This window comes from Branchiostoma belcheri, unplaced genomic scaffold (assembly GCF_001625305.1).
Source record: "Branchiostoma belcheri isolate BF01 breed outbred unplaced genomic scaffold, Haploidv18h27 scaffold724, whole genome shotgun sequence".
Classification (NCBI taxonomy): domain Eukaryota; kingdom Metazoa; phylum Chordata; class Leptocardii; order Amphioxiformes; family Branchiostomatidae; genus Branchiostoma; species Branchiostoma belcheri.
This window is the reverse complement of record NW_017804381.1, coordinates 4,981-15,145: the sequence shown is the minus strand read 5'-3', so window position 1 is coordinate 15,145 and position 10,165 is coordinate 4,981. Positions and strand designations below refer to the sequence as shown.

Here is a 10,165-nt window from a genome sequence, read left to right as displayed (position 1 = left end):
AGTTTCATAATTAATGAGGAAATTTTATAAGTCTGCTTTGTTCGATCATAGGACTATGAAACACTTGTGACATTTAACGAAAAAACATCTGAAGATATAGATTATGTAAATGAAAACCTAATTTGTATAATTAATGAAAAATCTTTTGTAATTTCATAGTTGTAACTAATGGGAATTTCATACTTACCACATTTGGAAGTTAAGTGAAGGCGAACATCAATAAACATAATTTATTCAAATCATGACCTCATTTGCATAATTCATGAGGAAGTGTCATAGTAGCCTTGTTGTTAAGAAAATACTGTCATTGCGTGGAGAATATGATCAACTGATATAATCCATGCAAATGAGACTTATTTGCAAAATCAATGATCAAAATTGTATAATTCGTCAACCGTAAGGGTTAACATCATTTGGCGAAGGTTTGAGGTTGTGGAACTTTTGTTTGTTTATAGGATAGGCGTAGGTAACTATCACAACCATTTGATTAGCACCATCTAGACAATATTAAATCTCTGTGACGTAACTTGACGTCAGAATGATTTCATTACCTTAAACTTGATGTTTTTTTTCATAACACACAAAAAGTGTTTATCATACGATATTAAGGTCTACTAAAACGTATGCAACACCAAAGACGTCTTAAGATGGCGTCATGCATATTAAAACTATCCACCATCTTGGATGGTCAATCTTGACTTTTTGAAAGTAGTTTCTTAACATTAAGCCTAAAATAGCATGGAAATAGGCTAAAGAGGTTCAAATCAGCCTTTGATATTTAAAAAAATCAAAGTAGGGATAAAATTGTGGGGAAAGTGGCCGGAATGTACCTGATCTTATGATTAGGACGCCATGTTCCATTGTGACCAATGGCGTCATCAAATTATCATAACTTATGCATAATAAGTGTTCAAAAGTGTCAGTAGCGGCAGAGTACTCTAATCGTAACCAAGAGATCCCGGGTTCGAAACACTTTGTCATGGCAACACGAAAAAATATTACATTTAACTGCTATAGAATTTAGTAAAATTTAATAAAAGTATAGCAATATTTTAGTAAAACTCACCAAGTTTGGTGGCACTAGCGCAACCGTTCGGACGCTATCTGACATCAAAGTTGGCGAGGGCACTATCAACCCCCGAACGTCTAGATGTCAAAAACTATGTCTGAAAATTTGACTTGTACTTTGTAAACTATGGAAGAAGTAATGTCCCATCTTTTCCAAAATATATGGGTTTTGGGTAGTTAAGAGAAGAATTTTTTTCTATGTCTATAAGTTTGGGGAAATTGGGATAAATTTTAGTTTGGGATAAGTTTGGATTGACAACTCGTTTCGGGCGTTGTTATGAAATGAAGTTTGAGATGGAGAGTATTTCGTCTTCCACAGCTTGTGCACTACAATACTTACACATTCTCTCACACAAAGGCGATCGTCTGTACCGGCCTCTCTCTATTTCCAGAGGATAGGCGCGAACTCTTATTTTGCTAATGGCTGAGCGTAGTTCAAAATCTGCAAGATCAAGATTGTTATATGTTGTACATGCATTTACATTTTGCGTAAAATCTTAACTTACCGCTATGAGTTGACAAAGTATGGAAAAACGTTTGTACATGCATATCTGTAAGTCTCAGCACTTTCCCAACGTGTTCTGGGTCACAGTGCGAGTTATCGGAATGCCATACAAAGGAGTATCCATTGTGATCTAGTGCATTTAACACGTTGCAATAAAGTTCGTCTACGGGTATTTGTCGGAAGGGTTTGCTTTATTTAAAGAGGAGCACGTCAATTTGAATGGGGTTTATATATATACGGATGGGGTGTGTATAAATATATATATAAATAAAGGGCATCTACCTAGTTCTGCTCCACATGTGACACTGCTTCTATTTCTATAGAATATTCTTACAGAATTGCTTGTGTACATTTTCGATAGGTGAGATATCATGTAGTTGCTCTGTTCCCCATATTTGGCATCCGTACAAAATAATTGGTTTTCACATGTGTCAAATATCTTTAGGAGGCTATGTGGTGATACTGAAGAACGAATGATAGATTAAAAATTATAAATGACTTTTCGTGCCTTCAGTGACAGCTGTGTTTTAACAAGGGTGAATCTTCCTAATGTGAGGGTTAGGCCCAAATAGCATTTGTCACAAAAGCTACTTAATCTATCTATGGCCGATTGCAGACCTTTGTCTGATCCTGAAAGTATTACAACATCATCTGCATACAATAAACAAGAGACATAGATTATATAAAGTAGGTGGCATACACTCTGAATTATCTAACTCTTTAACTAAATCATTATTAAATAAATTAAAAATGGTGGGACTCAGGTTACACCCTTGTCGGACACTTTTATTAGTTGCAAATTGTAATGTAAGGCCAGATTTAGTTTTCACACAAGTTTCGGGTTTACTATACGAGCATTTTATGAATTTATAGACCCCCCCCCCATCCCGAATTTAGTAATTTGAAAAGGCTGCGACTGCACGGGTATTGTTTGACCATAAAAAACATTATTTAAATACCAGTACTAAGGAAACGGAGGAAAAAGCGAGAGATTGTTTCCGTAGCAAACTGTCAATTTTCTGGCAAGGCTACTTATGTTCTACATAAACGTCTCGAATGTTTTAATTCTATGAAGAAATTAAGTTTTTCAGATAATACAAAAGTGCGGTATCTGAACATTTCCCTTCATACTGTTCCCTATCTGTGTAATCCCCCATCAATGTAGATGTTTCTCCCTCAGATGCATGTAATCTATCATGCTTGGTGAGGTATGGTGTACGGGGGATAGGGATTATATACATGCAGGCTAAACTTGATGTGCATTTCATCAAACTGTTTCTGTTCCTCATTAGCATGAAAGGTCTGAAAGAAATCCCTGTTGACAAGTTTGCTACCAACTGATCTATTGTTTTTTTACTTTTTATTTGTCATATTCTCTTGTCGACATTAAAATTTTGTACATTAAAATTAGACATGCAAGCACTAGACATTCTCTAAGCATATATTCCCACATTAGGGTTTGTCTGTCCATTGTACTTATGGGCCTTTGTATGAGTAGAGAAGAGTAGAGTAGAGTAGAGTAAATTTCTAACGCCAAGTAGGAACATCCTTCGCACTTCGAGTATGTACTACACTGTACCTATATGGGTGCAGGTCTTTACCTCTTAGGCCACACCGACTTGATATCATTGTTGCGCATTGACTTTCGCCTGATGTAAAAAAATAAAAGATCAAGGCATCCTCCGAGGCTCTGGACTCTAGGCCTGGGTAGTCAATGGTAGTTAGCGACAATAAGGAGCCGGTGGTAACTCTGGAGGATGGGACTCTGGAGTTACCCACGACAAGCTCCACGACTCAAAAACTGTACATACCTACAGTGCCAATTCATAAATTCCGCAAAAAGCCAGCATGTGCCGGCTTGCCGTTCATTGCTATGTACTGCCACAAATTCACGACACACCAGCTTGCATTCCTGTGGTTTAGTAGCATTTTTGTTTTTTTTTGTTCTCCCGCGTACACTAGTTAGGGAGTCTTTAGAGGATGCCATCCATAAAACGGTGTGGCCTTTGACCCTATTTTCATGTACCTGGTTGAATTATTGGCATCATTTTTTTGCTCTTGTCTACTTCGATTAGTCATTATCTGGATTGTCAATCTTTCTTTGGTGGCAATTATATCACTAGCAAATTATACATGCCATTCTAAATCTTCAAATTTTGTCAAAACTCAGACAATGCGACACGTTAATACACGACAATGTCTATATATAGTTAACATTATAAGACACTTGAAATCACCTCGGCCAAATCCACGCAAAAAAACTAACCGCGATATGTGTGCAGTGTGCAAAAAGACATACCTACCTTTACTTACCTGTTTTTACCTCCTTGTGTATAAGTAGTATTTCATGCCTTCACAAAGCGAAGTGGGGTGTGATCGAGCAACAAAACATTTAAGTTGAAGACATGCTTAACTGTCCGTCGTTATAATCTCATCGGTTGATGGTTCCCACGAAAATACTATAAACATTACAAAAAATCTTGTCACGGCAGTATACGTCTAACGTCTAACGTCCTGAATAACGTTAAAATTAATCAAAATGGGGCGGCCATGCCAGCTTAAGGTCAGATTTATAGTTGACCCTAGGTCAGGGTTGCACACCTGATTATCCATACAACAGCGCAGCCCCACCAGCGTAGAAACTTCCCTCAGACTCGCTATACTATCGTAGAAGGGATACGATGTAGGCCCGATACGTATCGTTAAATGGTGGTCCCCTTTCTACGATAGTTATCGTGTAAGGTGATCGAATCGGATGCCCATTCTTCGATAACAGCTTTCTTGTTTGTAGAAAGAATCATTTCAAACCAATAACTGTGTCAATGTTTCTCAGCTTCACATAAAATAATTAAGCATTGTAATGGGATAGATGATTTGGTTAAAATGACTTATCCCACCAATTAAAAACATATAAGCAAGTCCATTTTCTCACCAAGCTACCCCCCCCCCCCATGCAAAAATGGACCCAGCGTCAGAGGATTTTACTTAGGCCTACCTGAATGGTTGGAGGATGGGAAACCATAATGCAGTATAGCCTTTTTGTAACAATTACCCTGGATAACCAATGAGGTTATAACCTCCTTGGGATAACAATGCACAAAACTAGCTAGCTACAACTAGATGCAAAGTGGTCCGATATATTTATTCTTATTCTAATTTGATGATGTTATTCTCAGTATTAAAGCAAAAAACGGTAGTAATTCAACCATAGATGTTTGTGGTGCAATTATGTATAACACAATGCACGTGATTTATTTGACAGCTAACCATCAGTTTAATTGTGTGTTTACCTTTAAAGGATTGCAAGAATTGCCTACGTCAGAGGGAAATATTTAAAATAAAACGCTGTTGCATTCCAAAACGTGATCCATTCCAAAACATGATTTTTCGTAACCATGTGTCTAGGGGTTGAACATTGTACTTCTGAGGTCTGGCCATGTTCTTTTTAACGCTTAGCGTTTCATTATGGCTACAGTCTGAGACGTGTCAAGCTTAGTAATAAAATAGGAGTGTCAAAATGTCCCACGGATGTTTTAGAATACCTGTGCCATTGACTAAAAAGTTATGTCTAAGAACATCATACCAAGTAAATTATCGTAATGACTTTATGGACGTTAGTTTCGCCATACAGCTCAAACATGTTAAAACCATCGGGACAATAAACACGACGCGATTCAACACAGTATCAGTATACGAGCGGCCACCGGTGTCACACGTTTACTTTAGCACTTCATTTATTTGTCCCGTAATTTTTTCGCAGAGGAGAACCAGCATGCGCTGCTTCAACATTACCATATAACTTTATATCTTAATATAATGGTAGATATTCTTTTTAACTACAATCCCTACCGTTGGCCTGCTACCGTCCTGGTTAGTTTACGTCAGCTTCCACAGTTGCCCCCACCATGAGGAGCGACTGTAAATTAACCAGAATTGTATCCGGGCTACCCTACAGTGTCCACTCGTACTAAATGGAACTCACCATAACCTATTACAGGTCAGAGCTACAAGTAGCAGACTCCGTAACGATGGGTCGTGCATGTAAGCCACATGTGGTCTGTCTCATTCTCCTTACTCTGCTGCTTCTCTACCTACTGCCGTGGTTCTGGTCAGGCTCTCTGCAGCCTGCTAGTGGCTTCTTCAACTACGAGGTCGATGAAATGTTGGGTCAGGAAAGACAAGGAAAAGTCAAAGAGTCCAGGTCTCATCCGGATGTTGTGACTGTGGCAGGGTTGGGAGTGGACCAGCCTAGACATAGGAGTCTGTGCCCGCCGGGAAGTTTTCGACTGCCCACGATGGAAGCTTGTATGCCATGGCTTGGTTGTAAAGAGATAACGAATGAGGTGACCACTCAGCGCAGAATTGGATCAGGCTTCGTGAAGGAGGTAACAGTATAGATGCGTTTTAATTGATTATGCACCTATTCTTTCAATGTTAGACCCTGTTGTAGGCAAATGTAGACGTAAAATGTCAGTCGATTAGGTAATTCTGTTAGTAGGGGCGTATCTAGCACAAACAAACGTATATGTTACAGGTTATTTCAAGATTACAACCTTTCCGTTTATTTTAGATTAGAATACTGTGTGGGGTACCCAATTCAGGAAGCCATCAATGATATGTGTACTAAATATCGGTACATGCTAGTCAGTATGTCGGGAAACATTACTGTAGGTTTATTAACGGTGAAACAGCTGGTATTTTAGGTGTAATAGGTTACAGGTTACAAAGGTGGGCAACTTCTGGACTGTTTATGATTTTTATTTAAGCTTATGTTTTTTATTTGTCAAGTACGTATACCCCTACTCTATATATTCTGAATAAAGTGTGTAAGGTTTATGAGTAGAAGTTTGATGTGATAATTTTCTTTGTACACTGGGCCGCAAGCGTTACATGTACGTCCACAACCAAAAGGACAATGCAAATCCCAATCGTGTCCAGACGTAGTTGCAAACCCAGGCCACCGGCTCTATGGAATTCGATGCAGTGTGCAGATTACTACACACAGAGACATGACTTAATGTACATTTTAAATTTTACAATATACTTCCCTTCTGCACTTTGTAGGTTTACAAAGCTATCTGGAGAAACCACACAGTGGCGTACAGTGAACTGGCAAGGCTGGGTCGTCTCAAGTACTTCTCGCATGATATAGAAATGCTGAAGGCCCTGCAACACCCTTCTGTTTTGCAGTTTGTGGGATCATGCAACACAACTCTCGTTACAGAGTTTTATCAATTTGGATCTGCAAACTTCATTCAGAAAATCCTAAAGTCGAATGAACACAGCAAGTTCAACAATGTCCGGACAAGCTCTGAGTTACCTAGAAGCTATATATTTCCTACACAATAGTCCTGTTGGCACACGAGTTATGTGCGACTTAAACACACTCCAAAGAACTCTTACCCAGTTCCTTATCACACATGATTTTAAACTTGTCTTAAGTGACCTGGATTTGACACCAGAAGTAAATCATGAAGCACATCTTTTCATTAAGTGTAGACGAAAAAGAACTATGTCTGACTTTGTTGCCCCTGAGCAGCTTTGGCCCTTTGGAAATGAAACATTTGATCACTCAAGAATGACTTCTTATGATGAAAAAACTGATATTTGGAAGATTCCAAAAGTTGTTGACTACTTACTGGGAAATGTAAATGGCAGTGATGTTGTCAGGTCACACTTGTTCAAAGTGCACCAACAGTGCCAAAATGAGGACCCCAGGCAACGACCAACTACAAAGGTATTGTTGGAGGAGTACAACAAGGTTAAGAATATCCTTTTTTCTTGAACACATAAAAACAAAAAGCAAAGTTAATCAGACAGTGGGCAATTCTTAATTGTTGGGTGAAGCGCATAGCCTGTTTTATTTGCAGCTAAAAGAGCAATCATTGTCAATCAAACTTTCGTCTTAACGCCAGCCACCAGGCCACAACAATCACCTATTCCTGGTCTCCTTTTTTGTCATTTGGGCACATTTAAGAATTTTAACCCATTCACACCGGAGGGGGGGGGCTTTTGAGGCCCGTTCCCACTTTAATTTCAGATTGCGCCTGAACAGCTTGCGCTAGAACCGTCAAATTGAGTGACTTTTCCTAAAATATCTGGCAACAATTTCATATAACTTAGATAAGTTCCTAAATTTTTGCATTGCCATGGTAACGGGTTTCTGACACTTTTTGGAAAAACAATCAATTGAAATAAAAAAAGTATTTTGGTTGAAGCATAAACAAATTCTAGGTTCTATGTTTAATTACACTTAACCCTACCTAGACCGGGCTTTTTTTGACATGGGGGGACGGGGGGGGGGGCGGCTCTTTTGACCCCCCTCAGAACTCGCGAACGGTATGTCGTATGACCACCAAATTTTTAGAGGATTGTGTACTAGTAAAAATTTATCATATCTACAATTTTTACGTCGTTGTGACGTAATATAACGTCATAATGACGTCATAAATGTGATTTTATTGGCCAAAACCGCCTAGATAGGTTCTTCCCTGAAAACTAAACGGTATACGACATAACTTTACCAAAAGTGTTTATGACAGATTATTAGGGTGTACTTAGTCTTATGTTGCCCATAGCAACACCTGCGACGTCATAAAATGACGTCATGCATACATTAGCGATCCGCCATCTTGGATCATCAATCTTGAAATTTGAATGATAGTTTTTTTTCAGGATAAAGCCTAGAATACTTTGTAAACAGACTAATGACGTTCATATGAACCTTTTTTGTAAAAAGAAAAGGGAGTATTGATGAAATTGTAAGGAAAATAACCCGTATATACCTGATCTAATGATATGGTCCGCCATCTTGGATTTTGGCGAATGACGTCATCAAATTAGCATAAATTATGCATTTTTAATGATGAAATTTACATATTGTTATCGGAGATGTTATTATTATTAGAAACCATGTGTAACTTGACATAAAACCCTTAAAATTCTGTTGTTGAAATGAAAATTATTAAATTTAGCAAAAAATGCCTGTCAGAAACCCGTTGCCATGGCAACACCAAAAATCATAATCTTATTCCAACGATACAGATTTGTTGGCAACAATATTTTAGGAAAAGTCACCAAGTTTGGTGGTTCTAGCTCTAGCCGTTCGGATGCTATGTGACATCAAAGTTGGCGCGGGCACTTTTAGCCCCCCCCCCCGGTCTAGATAGGGTTAATAGTGTATCATACACACTTTTTGTTAAAGTTTGGTCGTATTCCTTTTTACGGAATTTTTTTTGACGGCTTTACCCTCAAAAATCATAAATGACGTCATAATAAAGTCATATGACGTCATGATTACACAAAAATTGTTGTTACGAACCAATTTCATTACTACACCTTTCTCTGAAAATTTGGTAAGTGGTTGTTGAGTTACAGTGCCCCCCCCCCCCACCGGTCTGAGCATGCCCAAACACGGTGGTATAATCTGGGCTGCAAAGTTCCCACATTTCATAGAACCTGAACTGTGTTCGATCATGTTCGATCTGGGAAATTCGAATTGAACCCGCCTTCCATGTCGGGTCACCTGCGGTCATTTACAACACAGCGGCAAAACAAGCCTTTCTGCCTCCGTACCTTGCAACATATAAAAAAAACCCCCACACTTTTCTATAGATACAAACAGTTTCCTGGACAGTTACATGTCCGCTATCATATTTTGTGGATATGTAACATGTAGCGAAGCTACTGCCGTATCCTTGGGTGACGTTGAATACTGTAATGATTCTTTACACCAGTATGAATAACAATGCAGACTTTTAATCGACATGACATGTCTGCAAAACTCTGCAAGCATGGAGAGTCAAGCATACCCCATTCATGGCTCAAAATGACCGTAACGGTTGTCTCAAAAATCATGATCTAGGGATTTTTGAAAAATGGCCTCAATTTTGAATTATGGGTACTTTAGTGCGAAAAATGTTTTAAAAAATGCATTTTTTCACCAATATGTCGACAAAAACTAGACTCGACTTCAAATCAGAAATAACTTCCTAAAACACGATTTTTTGATCTTATTCCTATTCACCGAAAAATAGTTTTAAAAAATCGGGGATCTTGGGTATTAACGAAGGTTTAAACGATGTTTGCCTAAAACAGGACATGACTTGTGGTCGGAAACCCGAAAAATAATCGTCTTTCGGAGTGAAATTTTTCAAAAAAATCAATGATAAAACATTAACATCTAATAAATATGAAAAGATGTTTAGACGATAACTTCATCTAAATTTGACGAAATTTACCATTAAATCCTTTTTTATCTTTAAGTGTTTTACTGGTAGTCCCAAACAGGCCAAAATAGCGTCTTGTAACCCGATACTTTTTTGAACGCGCCTAGCAATGGGAAGGAATGCCGCAGTAACAGACCGCCGTGAAAAAAAGCCCGGTCTGAATAGGGTTGAAAGTGATCTGCTCAAGAAGAACACCTGTACAAGAACAGCATGAAAGTTCATCTGAGTTGGTAAATTACATTATGAAAAACTTAAACTTAAATGTGATCTTCTTGTACAGGTATGAAAAACTTGAACTTTTCTCCAACTCAAAATTTGACTCACCAGAAATTTTCGACCGAATCACTCAGATAGCTGAGGAAGG

General features: G+C 38.3%; 1 pseudogene; it reads left to right on the top strand.

Moving 5' to 3' along the window:
* Positions 1–5,601: 5,601 nt before the first annotated feature.
* LOC109485107 lies at positions 5,602–7,358 on the top strand (annotated as a pseudogene).
* The last annotated feature ends 2,807 nt before the right edge of the window (positions 7,359–10,165 follow it).